The sequence below is a fragment of the Quercus robur genome, chromosome 11 (assembly GCF_932294415.1).
Source record: "Quercus robur chromosome 11, dhQueRobu3.1, whole genome shotgun sequence".
Classification (NCBI taxonomy): Eukaryota; Viridiplantae; Streptophyta; class Magnoliopsida; order Fagales; family Fagaceae; genus Quercus; species Quercus robur.
The window spans coordinates 36,166,859-36,185,651 of record NC_065544.1 but is presented as its reverse complement, the minus strand read 5'-3'; the positions used below and the strand labels follow the sequence as shown (position 1 = coordinate 36,185,651).

General features: G+C 32.8%; 1 pseudogene; it reads right to left on the bottom strand.

The window, feature by feature from the left end:
• Positions 1 to 3,031: 3,031 nt before the first annotated feature.
• Positions 3,032 to 15,233, bottom strand: LOC126705473 (probable pectin methylesterase CGR2; annotated as a pseudogene).
• Between the last annotated feature and the right edge of the window lie 3,560 nt (positions 15,234 to 18,793).

The window sequence follows — 18,793 nt, the reverse complement described above, 5'->3', positions numbered from 1 at the left end:
CAGCAAATTCATGTAAAACACTGCTACTGCCGGGCTAACCGGTGTGCTGATCTGATGGCTAGACTAGGGGCTGACCAAGAGCTGGATTACATTTTGTTTACAAGTCCGCCTGTGGACTTAGCTAAGGTTGTGGAGGATGACTGTAATGGTGTCTGTTTTAACAGAATTTGTACTGAAAGTAGTTTGTTGATTTAATGATATCGTCTTTTAACCAATATATATATATATATATATCGTTGGAACTAGAACTCTGGTTTTTTTTTTTTTTTTTTTGGGTGGGGTTGGGAATAAATGGATAAAGGAGTTTTCTTTATTTTGTTTAGGATTATTTTATGTGCTTTTGATAAAAATTCAATTTTTAACATTTATTAGTGATAAAAAGCTTAATAGGTATTTCTTGCGATGTGTCTTGTTGGATGGCCATATGGTGATAAGAAAAATGTGAAATAAGAGGATATTCACTGTTGGCCATATGTGAAACTTCCCAATAAAGCATAGCTTATGTTGATTTAAGGAGATGTAAAAACCTATGTGGAGGTAAGTATGATACCAAATCCATATCCTAGTTGGTGGTTGAGGGCTTGAGGCAATTATTGATGGTATTAGGAACACGACGACCAAGTGCAGAGCATACTCCTTCAATTGAGTTCCTAGAGAGGCGAATAGAGCTATGCATGAACTAACTAGGTGGGCATCATGCTCAAAAGTCAAAACTTGAAACATCTATAATACAAAAATTATATTACCACTCACTTATGAGTGATACATAGTAAAAATTAAAATTTATCAAATGGCTTTACCCAATTCATGTACACAACTCAAACCCATATGTGTGCGGTGTGCCCATTTATGACATTGTCCAATTAATTAATTCGGTTTTAAATATATAGATTTGGTTTTGTTCTTGCTTCTTGGCTTCCAAGCTCTTGAACGTGAAGACAATTCACCAGTTATGTCTAACTTAAGGATGCCAAATAATTACAGAGGGAAGTGTTTTATACACTAGGCCCACATTTCGGTTTCAAAATTGTCGTGGGCTCCATTTAGCTAAAAAAAATAATCTCCATAAGATGATTATATCTATCAATAATAATAAATTATTTGAATCTAAGATCCAACTACCAAAAAATAAATAAATAAAACTAAGAGAATCAATAGTTATAAACATTCTTCTTCTTTTTTTAAGATAATAACAAACTAAAATACGTTAATTGGTACAAAACCCACTTTGGTATGAGTCAGTATCTATTCTTGGATGATACATTCTTGATTGGGAGGATAGAAAATGTAATTTGTTTGGTTAAGTAGAAAAGTAAAATGATAGAAAATGTAATTTATATACATTTACTCTCATGCCCTTTGTACATAAAAAAATAACTTTTAAATAGCTTATAAAATTTTTTTTTTTAATTACTACAAACTAATACAACTAATAAAACATCTAGAAAAAGAAAAATGAATAATAATAATTTAAAAATTTGCCGCTTGATATGAAAAAAAAAAAAAAAAAAAAAAAAAAAAAAAAAGAGGGAAGAAAATAAAAAAAAAAAGAAAAAAAACGGGTTCACGGTAGAATAGAAGGATGCATGTATTGTAAGCATCAAAGTCTTAAAATAATAAATAAATAAAATAAAAGCCAACCAAGTTAAACTAATATGTGCACAGTAGGGGTAGATAAGTCATTTTTCATATTGCCCCTTGCCACCCTTTGGGGGGAGTGATTTTTGGTCGGTCTAGAGAAAAAACACCATAGGTCTCACCAGTTTTTTCTCCTTTCCTCTCTCCAATCACCCACCCACAAAAATCATTTTCTCTTCCATTTTTTCTCCTATCTTTTCCATCCTCCTTAAAATCTCTCCATCCAAACAGGCCCTAAATTAGGTGGATCAATTTTTGGTGGGCCCAGGGAGAAAACACTTTGGGCCCTCCAGTTTTCCCTCCTATCATCTCTCCAACCAAACACCTACAAAATCCATTTTCTCTCCCCATTTTTCTCTATTTTCCATCGTCCCTAAAATCCACCCAATCAAACGAACCCTTAGCAAGCAAATTAGTCTATACAACTAACCAACTAACGTTTACATCTTTGGATCAACTCATCTGAAGCTACATGGTTATGATCTGCTTATGAAATAGTGGTTTCTAACACCCAAAAGTAGTTTTTGATCTACTCATCGCATGTATGAAGAACGCCGATGATCCTGCAATATGAACTTAAGATATTTAGGGTTCAATCCCTACTTGATTGAGAGGGAAGATTTGAGATATTAATTTATAAATGAAGAGAGATTTCAAACCATAGTTGCTGAGGGCTCAAATTCGAAGGGAATGTTAAATTGGGACACATACAAGTCAGGGTTGGGTAGGATAGATGTCATGTTATTAAAAATAGGCCACCACATAATGGAACAAGAGAGAAAGACCACTGGACTATTTGTTGACTCATTTTTAACCGTTATAGGATAGGACCCTTTAATTTCAGGCTCACAAGCTACAACAACCCATTAAACTAGTTGATCGCACAGAGCTGGTTTCACTAAATTTGTTTTGTCTTCGAGTCTTAAGACTCTTATCCTATGCAAATCCGTTGTTAAGTAGATCATGAAATCCAAATAAATCTCATGTCCCAAAGAAACATAGTGACCAATGACCAAAGAAAGAGTCAACCTCAATGTCCTTAACAATAAGTTTCAAATATTCTTTGAATGGATTTATTGATCAGTTTTTTTTTTTTTTTTTTTTTTTCAATGCTTTGCAATCCACCAAATGATTATGTTTACTAGTATTTGTCCTTCCTGTTGGTTCTCGAGAAAGTAAAACAATTCCCATCCTACTTGTTTTGATGTTGAAAAAGAACCCCCAAGAAAAAGTTCTCAGATTTGACACAAACTCTATGGGAGCTGACTCTTCCACAGTTAAGACACCACGATAGTAATAACCAATAAATAATAGGCCAATCTACGAAAATAAAAATAGATCACTTAAATGTGAAGCTTCTAAAAGCAATCCAATCATGAAATTATTCAGAAAGTTATATCAATGGCAAAAGCCATCATCAAAGAATCATGATAACTGCTGCATTATATCAATCTTTGATTACAAATACAAAAGGGAGTTTGGACTTGCTAGTTAATGCATTTATCATTACAAATACAAGTGGGAGTTTGGACATGCTAGTTTATGCATTTATCATTACAAATACAACATGCATCTGGGAGCTAAAACCATAAGTGAATACAAAAATGGTTAAAGTCATAGCATGCAATCCATCTTCCTCAATAAATACACTGACAAGAATATCTAGCTCTTAAACAGAAGACAAATGTAGGCTCTGTAATTTCCACAGAATATAAACTTACCCTTCGGGCTCTTAAGATGCTTGCGGGAATAGTATCTTCTGCCAGCTACAAAGTAAAGATATGATACCTAGGTTTGGTTTTCAATGGTGTGATTTGAGGTGGAAAACTTGGCAGGCCGGCTTATACAACCTCTTGGTTGAAGCCTGTTCAAACTTCTTTGAGGCAGCTTCATTCTCTTCTAACCATTCTGAACAAAATATCTTATCCACCAAGATGAGCTTCGCAATTTGGCCTTCACAAAATGAACATTCTCATGTCATGTTCAACAAGTCAATGCTGCAAGTAAATTTTCTTTAACAGGAACCACAACATAACAACAGTTGCACAACAAAGGCACAAAAAGCAAAGACATCTTTGAAAAGCACTGTTCAAGTAATCAATTCTCAACCATCACTTTCCTGGATATCCTATTCTTAATTCAAAATATATAATTACTCAGTTTGCTGTATATATCTGAGAAAAGCATCTAACTCTTTCGTTTAATAAAATTTAAAAATATTCATCCTTTTACTTAGATCAATTTAACAAACAAATAATAATTAATAATTTTGTCCAAACCATTGAAATTTATTGATAATTTTCATAACCTTGACCTCAATTTTGTTCAATTTAACTTCCAAGAAAACTTTGGGAAAGGAAGAAAACAAGATTCTTCAAACACATGCTGAAACCAATTATTGCAAGAATTCATGGTTCAGTTTACTTACCTTAATTTGTATGCAATCAACCAAAGAGTTTAGTATTTCACAATTATTTATAAAGTCTTTTAATGACAATTTATAAATTTACTTCTCTCAAGTTTTTATTCCATTAACTACAAAATCAGACAATATGACCACAATGTCTTAGAAAAAAATTGGTTTGCTCAATCATAACCAGTTTGTTTATGTTAGAGCAGCTTATAGAGCACTGACTTGTAGATAAAGAAATGGCATCGGAACATCTCTATAGCTTTTCACAACATTGCTGATAGTTTACTTCACACGTCTGAAATGCAGAGTTACTATTTTTCTTTCTTCCTTTTTTTTTTTTTTTTTGGGGGGGGGGGATGTTGTTGGCTAGGATACTGCAGCTATATGCCAACCTTAAGTGCATTAATTCACCAATTAATGATTCAGCAAAAAAACACACATAACAATTATACAGTTTTTCCTTCTTTTATTAGTAGAGGTCGGGCCTTGGTTTGAAGGCAAGTGCCTTCCACCAAAAGCAAAAGTCATGGGTTTGAGTCAGAGAATCAACCTCTCCTAGCTTTGTGCACTTAGTACAACCTTTTGTTCTTCCTTTACTAGTAAGAGGTACACATACCCAATGTGTTGTGAACCCACAGCCTCACCCTCAATCCATTCTTGTGGAAGGGAGAAGTGTCATTTGAACCATAGCTCTTAGGAAATGAACAGTTTTCAACTACGTCATCTTTTTCGAATCCAGGCCACTTGTTGCCAAATTAAATTGCACAACAATGGCAATAAAGAAGCCAAGAGCTTCGTAGCTCAACTGGAACCTCCTAGTATTTCCAATGGAGTCATCCAAGATTCAAAACCCCCCACCCCAACTATTGATGTATCCATACACCAAAAAACAAAAACAAAACAAAACAAAACAAAACCAATGAATAAAGAACATTTAGAAAAACATAATCACTCACTGGACAGCCAAATTTGGACAACTCGGCACCTTTCGCTCTACGCTGACCTGGATAACCTACACGTGGAACAAATCACCAAAATTTTAGAACTTTAAATCTTTTTGTGGTAAATAAAATTTAAAATGAATTCGGGGGGGGGGGGGGGGGGGGGGGAAATGACTAAGTAAAGATAAATTTTGCACGTCTGTATCTATTACATTATGTCAAGTCCTTTTGCCATTCAAAAGATGATACAGCCTAGGTCACTGATTATGATGACAGATATCAAGGGGCATATCTCTAGAAGGGTACAATGCTTATTTAATTTGTCCCTAGCAATTAGAATCATTAAGCTAAATGTGAACAGTACTAGGGTAACTCCAAGAAGGGTAAAATACAATTAAACCAGATCCTGAAAGTTGAAAGTAAAGTCAAACTATCACAATAGTGAGAATTGACAATTACAGTATTTACATAAGGGAGAGGGGATGGTGGTAAAAGCTTGTTCGAGAGAAATTCAAATATAATCAATACAAAAGCTTGAGCCATCCAAATGGTAATGTCATCCAAGAAAAGAACTGACATTGTTCAGGATGCATAGAACAAACCCCCCCCCCCCCCCCCCCCCCCAAGTCCCCAATTTTTTTGAAAGAAGAAGAGAAGGGGGGGAGGGGGAAGAGGTGGGGAAGATCATTGTTGTTGCTGCACAGGAATTGCATTCTGGGAAGGGAACGTGGCAAAAGAGAAAGAACAAGGGGATATCACATTGTCATTGTTTTATACAGTAGACTTCAGAATAACCATAATTATAGGTGAGTACAGCACCAAAGTTATTGGCCAATTTTTAACGGTAAAGATAGCAAAAGAGAGAACACTTGGGAATATGACATAATTCCTTGTTCAGACAGTTCACTGAGAGTAAGAATCTGATGACAATCAAACATAGCAGCAAAGTTTTTCAGTAATTTTTCTCTCCTATAGTTCCCAAAGAAACAAGCTAAGTTAGAATATCAGCCATCAATTTGGCAAACCTGGTCTTATTGATCAAATGAAATCAGCTAAATCAGCCCCCATTAGTGTCATCAACTTCTTGTTCATTTTAAGTTTTCAACTAATGAGCACAAAATGTTTCACAACCTGAAAGTGCATAAGCCTTATAAGGAATTACCAGAAAATATAACCACACCATCTGCAGATACCCTCATCAACTCTTGAAGGGTTTTGTTGAGATACTTTGGGGACAGGTATTACAATGCATCTGACACTATAACAACAGAAAATGATTTTCGCCTGTAGGGCAAAGAAAACTTGATATCAGCCACCTGTACAATGCCTTTACGCACAAGACTCCTGCAGCTGGCATCAGTATCATCTAATTCATATGGTTCCACACCCCATGCTTCAGTATCCTTTTCTTTCAACAATTTAGATACCACCAGACAGGTATCAGGGCCCACATGCAACACTTTATGCATGCTATCACCATAAGCTTTCTTTAGAATAGGAAATGCTCTCTGAACTTCTAATGTACATGAAACACCACCTGCATATTTGCACTCGTAATTTGTTAAGTTAAAAAATAAAAAATCATCTCCCAAAATTTGCATTACTAAAAGTACTAAACAGTCAGACAAATACCGCAGAGATTAGCGATGCTTACAACCAGAGGACAGTGCATGCAAACTACATAAATATAGTAAACAGATAGTTCAATAATCACCTTTTGCATACTTCTATCCCAACTCGATAAGATTCAGATTTCACTACATATTCATTAGATTGAAAACCCCAAATCAGGGTAAGATGGATGTCAATCAGGATATTAAGAATGATTGGAAAAACCATGTAAGACCTCAAAGATTCTTGAATATAGATTGGGAGGAAGTAAAGGGCATGAGTCTCCCAAAGTTAGGGAAACTCATCCTCCCTCTCAAAAAGATTCCAATTTTATGGCCCATCACTATTTCACTCCATTCATCCTCCAATTATTATAAACCTTAAGCCTCTAACAAGTCAACCTTTAAAATCATTAGCAATCACGCAAGAGAAAGGAAGAGAGAGATCCAACATCTATAGGCATGTGCAGTACTCCTGTATGATACATACTTCAGAATGAAGGCAACGCTGCCCACAAAACATATTGTGATACTAGGATCCATAAAGACAGGAGTATAAACATCATTTCCCATTCATCGTAGAATTGAAAACTATGTTATCATCCATATGCCTAAGGAAAATCAAACCACCACAAATTTCAGATGGTTTTTAATACCAATCCCATGGATAAACATGTGTGCTAATATTTTAATGAAGGGAGGGAAAACAACTAAGAAATTCAATGGATCCAGTGTACATGAATCAATAAACAATAACCTTCACATACTGCAAAACACTCAACAGTTGCATTCAATATGCAAAATCTTTGAAGAATTGAAAACCTATAACAACAGGAGTACAAGACAATGTCAATAATATTTACCTTCAACTTTACTTACAACTTCTATATCACCGCTTGGTTCACCTGTCATGCAAAATCCATTGAACAAAAGACATGTCATAGAAAGTAAGACTGACCTTGGAAACAAAAAGAAAATGAGATTATCAAACTTAGTTCATGAACCTTCCTTTATTTTTATTTTTTTTAGTTTTCTTTTTTCTTTTTTCTTTTTTTCTTTCGCTGACCCACAGCCTGCAGTCAGACATCCAACTTACTTAAGCATTCATTGGTTTGATAAGAGTAGAGACAAGGAGAGGTTCATGAAACTTTTTTGTTCCAAGTATTCAAGTGCACAAACTACATACAAACCTGAACCACTATAGAAATAACCAATAACAAGGATTGCGCCCTGAAATTTTCAAATAACAGTTCTATGAAAAAGAGTGTAAATGTAGAAATAGTGATCAAACCCAACAGACATAACTAACCTCTAAATAAATAAGGCTTTAAAATAATTTCAATGGAGTCTTACAATTTATTTATTTTTTATTTTTTTGGGTGTGGGGTGGGAGGTGTCACTTAATGATGATATAGAAAGCTTTTATCATAGATAAAACATACAATAGACAAGTCAACATAAACCCAAAAGCCCATCGTTCATAATTATACATATGATTCTAAATAAACTAGAAAGTTCATAAGCTCGTCATTCATTGTTCATAATCATACATATGATTCTAAATAAATTAGAGAGTTTAAGCCAATCATTGGGGTCCATATCATGACAGCAAATCACAAACAGTAGAAGCTTTATCCTTTTTCTCACATGCATATTATAGCCATGCTGGAAATTGCAACCCTTGGCATAAACAAGAACTCTAGTATCATCCCTGTTGATAAAAAATCATTATTAAAAAATAAATAAATAAACAATAAAAGGGAATACTAAAACACATCATACCATGATATCTAATGGCAATGAAAAATAACGCTCTAGTTAATTCAATATGTCAATAATGGTAATTAGTTCATAATTATGATAAGAATCTCAAACTACAATCACTACAAGGTGTCAATAGCAAACTGTGTTAATACTACTGCATGATTATATTTATTCTAACAAGAAATAAATAATTAAACATAATGGCTTTACCAAAGTTCACACACCATTAAAACATGTTTACTGAATTTAAAATTTCAAATAAGAAATTACATCAATCAATTTATTATATCAAGTAAATAACGACATTAAACATGGAGCAAATAATGTAGGTTCTTCTAAGCCAAAGGAAAATTTAGTCCATTACCCAAGCATGTTAGCTATTAAGCATGTTATGCTTTGTTTATTGTTTTTGCCTTTAGCATTTTATAAGATTTACTAGTTATATCAAAGATGAAGATAGGATCATTGTAGGCAGTCTGAGCCTATAATCTGATCTTCTATTATCTTCAATTCAATCTTATTAATTATCTTCCTTTCACTGTGATATCGTTTTATTCTTAGAACCTTTGTAAGCATCAATTTGCTTTATAAATGACATCTTTAGGGCAATTCATTTTAGATCTACACTAGATCTCAGTTATATTTTTTTAGCCGAGGAAAAAAAAAAAAAAACTTCTTTGTTGCTTGGTTTGTTACTTCTCAACTGATCTTCATGTTCTCGTGTGGTACCTCTATATATGTATCTAATCCTGTAACACCATAAACCCTAGTTATTTGCTTAGGAGAGGACCAGAAGACACTCAATTCATCTATCTTAATCAATCATGTTATCAACAAGTATGTTGGAGTCCATTCAGTATTCCTCCATGACGATTACAATTTCATGAGCCATGACAACTATCAAAAAAAAAAAAAAATGATTACAATGTCATGACAAATCCTATCCTAAAGTGTGAAGGGCCTAGGAAGTAAAATAAAGTTATGGTTCTTTGGTTGGAACATCCTAGTCTTTCCAATGGAAAGATCTAAGGTTCAATTCCCCTCTACCCCCAACCATTGATGTACCAAAAAAGTAAACAAGACAAGTCTTTTATTAGGGTATGTTATATATTGTTTATATTATTGTGTATTTAGCATGTTATAGTGTCATGACTCACTTATTCATTTGGAATGTGTGTGATACCCCTATATTTATTACTCATTTTGCGTACCTCAAGGCTTCTTTTCAAGAGAATCACACAGACTAATTCAAAAAAAACCAGGAAAATTTGGGTTGCAGAAAAATTGATATAAAATTACAAATTGAGAAGATTCTTTGATTTCTCTCTAAACAAGATCTGATGAGGATGACCACCAATCCAGCTAATTTGTTCACTAAAGCTTATTCAAAGTAGAAATGTACTAGTGAAACTTAAGAACTAAAATTATAGCATGTTCATCACAATATGTCTACTTAATTGTTATCGAGGTCAATACATTAAGTCTGTGAACTGCATCTATATAAATAGGTGAGTTAAGATGGAAGCATCTGATGCAGGTTGGTCCTTCATATAACATTCAAATTTTCTATCAAATGATGTTGTGGCCAACATGAATGGAAATACTTTTAATAATTCAACCACTACCATTCAAGTTGTTTATGATATCAAACTTTTTTTTGCACCTTACAACCAGTGGAGGGGGGTGATTTGAACCCAATTTCTCTCAATTGAAAGAATCAGAAACCTGACATTGATTTTGACGAACTAACCTTTGTATCAGAATGAAAAATGGTTTTTGGACAAACTCTTGAATGTAATACCAAATGGATGTTTATTTGATGTTTTTTTATTTTTTATTTTTCTCTTATCTTTGGCCCCCTAGCTTGAGATTCGGGTCCATCCCTGCCTAGTACCCAACTATGAGTTGTTCTCCTTCGATAAGAACATTTGACTTGAGTAGCATTACCGATTTTGACGACAATGATCTAGATCCATGTCTGGGGTTACAAAGTTGTGTAGTAGATGATTTTGTAAGTTTTTTAATCCCTGTTTTTGCTTTTGAATGTATTTAAATTTTATTTATTTATTTTTTCGAACCTTCGACGCATTTTTTAAATAGAATGCTCATAATGTTTGAATATTCTGCTAGCAAAATTACCAATTTTAACGCTAATGGAAGAAGGATCTTTCTCAATCATGGTCAAATACTTGTTTATTATTTTAAGAAGAGAGGTCAATTTTCAAGGGATGTTCTAAATTGGGTTCGTATCTCTACAGAGTGAAATGTATCTCATCTATTTTCTTCTCAGAAGCCAGGATTGATACCATTCTTTACTAGTATTATAATACCGGTAGAGAATGCTTCTAAGAAGAAAATGGATAAGATACATTCCCTTCTATAGAGATACAAACCCGATTTAGAACATCCCCAGAAAATAGACCTCTCTTCTTAAAATTTAAAATAATACACAAGTATATAACCAAGATCGAGAAAGATTCTTCCTCCATTAGCGTTAAAATTAGTAATTTTGCTAGAAACATTATGAGCGTTCTTTTTTAAGAACACATCGAAGGTCCAAAAAATTAATTAATTAAATACATTCAATCAATGACGAAAAAATCTTACAAAATCATTTGGTTCAGGACATTATAACCCCAAACATGGATCTGGATCATTGTCCTCAAAATCGGTGATACTACTCAAGTCAAATCCCAAACTAAGAGTCCTGCCTAGTACCCAACTATGAGTTGTTCTCCTTCGATAAGAACAATAAGAACATTTGACTTGAGTAGCATTACCGATTTTGATGACAATGATCTAGATCCATATCTGGGGTTACAAAGTCATGTAGTAGATGATTTTGTAAGTTTTTTAATCCTTGTTTTTGTTTTTGAATGTATTTAAATTTTTTTTTTCCGAACCTTCGACGCGTTTTTTAAATAGAATGCTCATAATGTTTGAATATTCTGCTAGCAAAATTACCAATTTTAACGCTAATGGAAGAAGGATCTTTCTCGATCATGGTCAAATACTTGTTTATTATTTTAAGAAAGAGAAGTCAATTTTCAGGGGATGTTTTAAATTGGGTTCGTATCTCTACAGAGTGAAATGTATCTAATCCATTTTCTTCTCAGAAGCCAGGATTGATACCATTCTTTACTAGTATTATAATACCGGTAGAGAATGCTACCAATCCTAGCTTCTAAGAAGAAAATGTATAAGATACATTCCCCTCTGTAGAAATACCAACCCGATTTAGAACATCCCCAGAAAATAGACCTCTCTTCTTAAAATTTAAAATAATACACAAGTATATAACCAAGATGGAGAAAGATCCTTCCTCCATTAGCATTAAAATTGGTAATTTTGCCAGAAACATTATGAGCGTTCTTTTTTAAGAACACATCAAAGGTCCAAAAAATTAATTAATTAATTAATTAATTAAATACATTCAATCAGTGACAAAAAAATCTTACAAAATCATCTGGTTCAGGACGCTATAACCCCAAACATGGATCTGGATCATTGTCCTCAAAATCGGTGATACTACTCAAGTCAAATCCCAAACTAAGAGTCCTGCCTAGTACCCAACTATGAGTTTTTCTCCTTCGATAAGAAAATTTGACTTGAGTAGCATTACCGATTTTGATGACAATAATCCAGATCCATGTCTAGGGTTACAACATCGTGAAGCAGATGATTTTGTAAGTTTTTTAATCCCTGTTTTTTGCTTTTGAATGTATTTAAATTTTATTTATTTATTTTTTCGAACCTTCAACACGTTTTTTAAATAGAATGCTCATAATGTTTGAATATTCTGCTAGCAAAATTACCAATTTTAACGCTAATCTCGATCATGGTCAAATACTTGTTTATCATTTTAAGAAGAGAGGTCAATTTTCAGGGGATGTTCTAAATTGGGTTCATATCTCTAAGAGTGGAATGTATTTCATCCATTTTCTTCTCAGAAGCAGGATTGATACCATTCTTTACTAGTATTATAATACCGGTAGAAAATACTACCAATCCTGGCTTCTAATTAGAAAATGGATGAGATACATTCCACTATGTAGAGATACAAACCTGATTCAGAACATCCCCAGAAAATAGACCTCTCTTCTTAAAATTTAAAATAATACACAAGTATATAACCAAGATCGAGAAAGATCCTTCCTTCTTTAGCATTAAAATTGGTAATTTTGCCAGAAACATTATGAGCGTTCTTTTTTAAGAAAAGATTGAAGGTCCAAAAACTAAATAAGCTGTTTTTTCTATAGCATAATTATTACAGATTAAATTTTCTATGATATAATTGACAACTATTAGGTTAAAATGCTTGTAACATTATCAAATTATCTCAATGATAAGCCTTTTCAATCCAAGTACTCATTTAAAACCACAAATTATCACAAAAATATTAAGTATCTAACACACACCTCTCACAACAAAATCCCTATACATAACTGTTCTATTACAAAACAAATTCACCACCGCATTTGTGCAAACTGCAAACATAATCTCAACCAACTATTCAGATCTATTACACTCACTTAGACATTAAAATAAATTAACAATCAAAGACAACACACGCTGCTCCTAAGGTTTTATTTATATTTTAAAAAATTGAAGAAATTGCTCAATACCTTGTTCTTAATCAATTACCACATAACATATATTTAATAAATATATATATATATATAAGTTGGGAAGAGGAACACCTTATGACAATCCATTTTCCAAAACAAACTAAAAATTACAGCATCACATCCATCCAAATCATTAAATACTAAAAATATTTCTAACCAAAAAAACCTCTTTCATAAATTTTTTTCACAAAATACTTTCTCAAATAAACCAAAGAGACAATAATTCATCCATTGGTTATACACAAAAAAACCAAGCCCCTTCTTCATATATTAAAAGTTTAAAGCATTTAAACCTGAAATCAAAGCAAACATGAAAAATACAACTCACTCTTGCTCTGCAGCCTTGGCATCACAAACCTCTACTTGATGACTGTCAGTGTGAACAAAAAGAAAAGCCTATAAATCTAAAATCCTCAAAAACTTATAATATTCAACAGAACCATGAAAATATAGAGAATAGGTCACAAATTTTTTTTTTACCTCGTGCCATCTCAAGGACCTCAGTGGATTTTTAGCCAATACCCCGACTCACCAAGGCTCGGGGTAAACCACAGGGCCCCTTCAAATCAAAGATAGAGCCTCTAATCTCCTTACCTCCAACAACCAAAAAGGCATTATAATCCTACTCCACAGAAAGAACACCTGCATACACAAAATTCATAGGATATTAGTAAAAAAAAACCCAAACTTTCATTCATCTACATACATACATAATTACATACATGATATGACAAAAGAACACCTAATAGCAAATATTAACACACAAAATTTATCTAATCTGAGTAAAAATCCAAACTTTCAATCTCACGTGCAAAGATAATTGCAAAGAAGAACACCTACAGATAGCAAACACAACACAAATTCAACCAATCAGACTAAAAATATCCAAACTTTCATTCATATAATCTAAATATGGCACTAAATATTCTGACCCATCTGAGTAAAAAACCAAATTTTCACAGCAACCATGATTTTGTAGTACCAGAAACCAAAAAAAGTAAATAGAACACAGTTTCAAACCTGGAACCGTCTATCTCTAGCACATCCACCAACCCACAGAGATCACAAATAGCGTTTGAGCTCTTGAGCTCCATTTTTGTTACAAAAAAAAAAATCTCTCATGCAAATCGGCGGCAAATGTTCTTGAGTTCCAAATCTTTCTTTGATCGATATTGAGGCTGGGCTGTGAAGGAGTTTAAATCACAGGACAGATAGGTGATTTGGGAGGAAGAAGAGAGAAGGAAAAAAAAAAATCATGTTTAGAGAGAAGAAGATAAGAGGGAGTAACTCAGAGTTTTGATAAAGAATGGTTAATACCCATATTAGCTAATACGGATCTTTTAGGCTTTGATAAAGAAAGGAGATTTGGTTCCATTGAAAAGAAGAAACTCAGAGTTCTTTAGTGCCAAAATGAGGTCTCTCGTCTTTCACCCCTCTCTGTTTGCCGCTCTCACCCAGTCCCATCTCTGTTTCTTGTGTAAGCCGAAAATACCCAAAATGGAACCAAATCTCCTTTCTTTATCAAAACCTAAAAGACCCGTATTACCAAACAATCAAAGATTGAACCCCACAAGGAAATAAATACAAACACAGATCTTGAGAACCCAAAAAAAAAAAAATTAGAAGAAACGGAGAACCAAATCTCCTTTCTTTATCAAAACCTAAAAGACCCGTATTAGCAAAAAATCAAAGATTGAAACCCACAAGGAAATAAATACAAACAGATCTTGAGAACCCAAAAAAAAAAAAAAAAAAAAATTTGAAGGAACGGAGAAAATAAAATAAAAAAGAGATACTCACTGTAAAAATTAGTCGGTGTTTCTTCCCATGTTTTTTTTTTTTTCTTTCTTCCTGAGCCGATCTGGTCCTGTCGTCTTGAACTGATAGAGAGAAAAGAGACAGAGAAGAGATACAGAGAGTTCCAGCGAGAAAGAACATATACGGACTTGAGCTCCATTTTTTTTTTTTTCTGGCTCTTCTCTCATGCAGATCGGCTGCAAATGTTCTTGGGTTTCAAATTTTTTTGTTGATCTGGATTCGTAGAGAGAGATCGGTGCTGAGGCTGGGTTGTGAAGGAGTTGAATCACAGAATAGATCGGTGGTTTGGGAGGAAAAGAAAAAAGAAAAAAATACGTTTATTAGAAAGGAGAAGATAATAGAGAGAGAAGAGACACAGAGAGTTCCAGAGAGAAAGAACATATATGGACTGCGGAGAGTTCCAGAAAGAAAAGAGAGTTCTACACGCCAAACGCATCGTTTAGTCTTCCACAAACGGACAAAATAAAGAGTCTCACCAAAATTTACTGTACAAAAACAGTGAAAAACGTTAGTTGCACAGTACTAAATCACTGTAGAGAAATAGCCTTTTTTTTAAATAGTTAATAGATTATTTTAGTAGCCATGTCAGTTTTAATTGTGCCAACTAAGCACACCTCTTGCCATGTAGACAGTTTCCGTTAGTAAGTTATTATTTTAGTAGCCATGTCAGTTTTAATTGTGCCAACTAAGCACACCGCTTGCCATGTAGACAGTTTCCGTTAGTAAGTTAATGGTAGAAACCAAATTGATTGCAAATTGAAAATAACAGAGACTAAATTAATTGCTATTATAATGTAGGGACTAAATTGACTGTAACCCCAAAATGTAAGGACCAAAATAGTGTTTTCGCCTTTATTTATTTTTGATAGGCAGTTATCTATTATACTATTTAAGGGGTTTCCCCCTGTTTGGATCGGATTTTTTTTTTGTTCCAAAATACTCTTATTTCCCTAGGTTTAAGTAGAGACAAAATTAAAGAATTTTTGGTAAAACTGTGTCTTTTAACTCTTGCAAAAATATTGCCTATAAAATAAGATCACACCCTCTTAGTTTTCAAATTCAAATTGAACTTCAAATTCTTTTGTTTTTTACAATTTCAAAAAAAAAAAAAAAAAACCTATATTTTAGGATTTTAGAATCCTATGTTGTGATAGCCTACTAACCAGCACAATTTTTTAAATTTTTTTTTTTTTTTTAGGAATTGCCTATTAGTATTTAGAAGCAATTTTCTCCATGATTTTAAAATTTTATTTTAAAAAAGAAGAAGAAGAAAAACCAATGTTTTGGGTTTTTTCTCCTAAAAGTTAGCCTATTATTTAGAAGCAATTTTCTCCATGACTTTTATAATTTTGTCTTTAAAGATAACTTCTCCCAAGTATCATATTTCTTTTTCAAATAAGACATATAATTACTTACAGAATCCTCATATGAACGGTTGGCATTTTTTACCTACGCATTTTATTTTGTATTTTGTAACTATATTCCAACACAATTGATTCTCTATTTTCTATATAACAATGAGATGGTGAAGTTGAAGTAAATGCAAAGGAATTTAAGAACCAGACAATTCATTGAGAGAATCCTCATATGATCGGTTGGTATTTTTTTTTCCTTCTCGTTTTAAGTTGTTGAATTATGTTTCGTGTTTTGATCTGACATTTACTAACACGGAAAGTTATTATCCTCTGAACCTTATATGCTACGATTCCAAAGAAAAATTTTCACTTGGGAGAATAGAAACGCCATTTTCTTCTGGGTCCAACGACAGGCAGCTCCAAAGAAATAGATATATGCCAATTTTGCTGAACCTCCATTTGTGAGTCTTATAATTTCCCACATTTTCTTTGATTCCTAGCATAAAATTTATATTTACACATCACAGTGCCAATGTTCTAATTTGTTATTAGTGAGGAAATTGTAGAAAATAACCTTCATGCGAGTTTTTTTCTTTCTTTTTTTTTTATTTTAATTTTAAAATCTATTTTTAGCTAGATTCTTTGCAACCAAACAGAGCCCCCCCTCCCCAAAAAAAAAAAAAAAAAAAAATTGGTGCAAAACTTTTGATCCAATCGAATTTTGTCTTTTTTTGTGGGTAAGGGGGGGGGGGGGGGGGTGCTGTATTCATTTATTTATTATTATTATTATTTTTTGGTTGAGTATTCATTTATTTATTGAAAGTCTCAAAAATGGATCGGTTTTGTTAAATCATATGCTCTAAAAACTATTCCTTAATTCTGGCTTCATAATGTAAGCTGATTGTAGGACATGTTATGTTAGAGCTGGTGCTACTATTAATCGAATTCGCACCACTGTTTGAGTGGAAGCAACAATATTGTAATCAACTTGAAGTAAGTCTAACCATATCCCAGAAACATAAATATATATCTGAAAGAGAGTAATATGTGAAAGAAAATGTGAGGTTGAAATAGAAGGGTTATTTTACTTTTACAGTATTGCACAAATGTTTTATTTGTTTGTGGAATATTAGAAGTTGTTCATGAATGTGGAGGTGAACTTCCAGACATACGTGTACTCATTGGAATGCAATTTAGATAATGATATTTAACATTACCGATAAGAGTAGGTAATCAGGGACGGAACCAAGATTCATACCTAGGGGGACCAAAGCTTAAAACCAAAAAAAAAATTATGAAAATAAAAACTAACATTTATTTCATATTCAACAAAATACTACCTACAAAATAAGTATTTCTTAAACATTTCATATTATAAAACACATCAACAAGTATAACATACAAAATAAGTGTTTCTTATTTTGTGTGCGATTTTTGTTTAGTCCATATTTTTTTTTTTTTTTTTTGGTTTTGTAGTTAAAGGGGCATAAATTTTATTTATTTATTTATTTTCTAGGTCAATATCTAAATATTTTAGAGGAGGAGAGACAAATATATATATATATATATATTTATATAAAAGGGCAAATCTTAATTTTTTTTATACTAGTTTTTTTTTTTTTTAATTGTGTGGGGGGGGGGGGCAAATCTTAATTTTTTTTTATACTAGTTTTTTTTTTTTTTTTTTTTTTAATTGTGTGTGTGTGTGTGTTGGGGGGGGGGGGCAATGGCCCCCCCTCTTGCATAGTGTAGGTCCGTCCCTGTAGGTAATGGAGAATTTTAAATTTTGAAATCACTAAATGGATCCTAGAAAACAAAAAGTTTTTTTTTTTTTTTTTGCTGAATAGAAAACAAAAGAGTTTGCTCTCTGATTTTAGCACTCATTTAATAAGGAATCATGAATTTTAAAAAAATGCTTAAAACTGGTGTGCAGATATTCTTATGTAGTACCCATTTGGGTAATGATGAAAAGGCAGCATATTGCGTTTTTGTTTTTTTTTAGATGCGCGTTTTGTGGCTGTGGTGTATCTGGAAATGAGGATTGAGAAATGTAGTAACATCATGTAAATGAAAACAAGTTTTGGATCATGGCGCATTGATAGTGTGTGAACTTTTTAAATGTAACTTTAGCAAATTTTACTACTTTTAAGTTTTGGGCCCTTTGTTACAGAAAATTTGGCTTCAAAACACGCCTCCTATAGTAAGAGATGGTGTATACATATATATTGAAAGTTTAAAATATTATAACAAAATTTATAATATTCTACTTTGAAAAAAAAATACACGTTTATTTTTTTAAATTTTCCACACAAGCCCCTCAAAAGAATTTTCCACACAATCTTTTACAATGTTCTGCAATGGTTCTTTTCAAGGGTCTGAAAATCCCAAAAATAATGGGATGAATGGATTGATTGGCTACCTTGAAAGTATGGTGCAATTTGAACCCAACTAGCATATGTGATGCTCATGATTTTTATTTTTTGGTGATATTCACAATAATGTGCAAATCAGGAACAAGGTAATTAAAAGGTTTGGATTAATCGCAACTTTATTTTATTTTTAATTTTTTTAAGTTATTATAATTTGTTCAATAATATCATTCATATTTATATATCATTATTTTATT